Source organism: Apaloderma vittatum, unplaced genomic scaffold (assembly GCF_000703405.1).
Source record: "Apaloderma vittatum isolate BGI_N311 unplaced genomic scaffold, ASM70340v1 scaffold30418, whole genome shotgun sequence".
NCBI lineage: Eukaryota > Metazoa > Chordata > Aves > Trogoniformes > Trogonidae > Apaloderma > Apaloderma vittatum.
This window is the reverse complement of record NW_009729548.1, coordinates 7,963-8,545: the sequence shown is the minus strand read 5'-3', so window position 1 is coordinate 8,545 and position 583 is coordinate 7,963.

Below are 583 nucleotides of genomic sequence, written 5' to 3'. Positions count from 1 at the left end.
AAGGGGCAGCTTCCTCGCCTCTGCTCTGATGGGGCCGTGTGTTTTGAGGAATCGAAATTGGAAGGAAGAAGATCCCTTCCCTCGCCTTCTTTCAAATGCGTTCTCGCGCGTGTCTCGGGAACGGGAAGGGTTTGGATGGCCGAGTTCCCGTAATATCCCTTCGGTGGCGGGGATTACAGGGCGGCTCACACGTACAGCTGCTGCTCACCTAGGGATTTATCGCCTCGGCACTGAGGAAGTAAATATTCTCTCCCAGTATCTGACCGCAGAGGGCCGTGCTTGTGCCTTACTCACTGTTTAAACAAAAAAAAGAAATTGGACGCGATTTACAAGAGGTAGCTCTGATGTCAGGCTTACTTTTTAATGAGGAAAAATGCCCGTCGTGCTGGCCCCTGCGGCTCTTTGACGGCTCTTTGCTGATGCGGCTGGTCTTCGTGGCAGGTTTTACATCCTCCTTTTGGGAGTGTGAAATTTTGTGTTCGCCTTTGTGCCTTTTTTCTAAAGAAAAATTCCTCCAGTTATCAGCAGCTGGACATGAGGAGTCTACGGCAGGCGCTGCCCGCCCCCCCCGAGACCCCCGGCG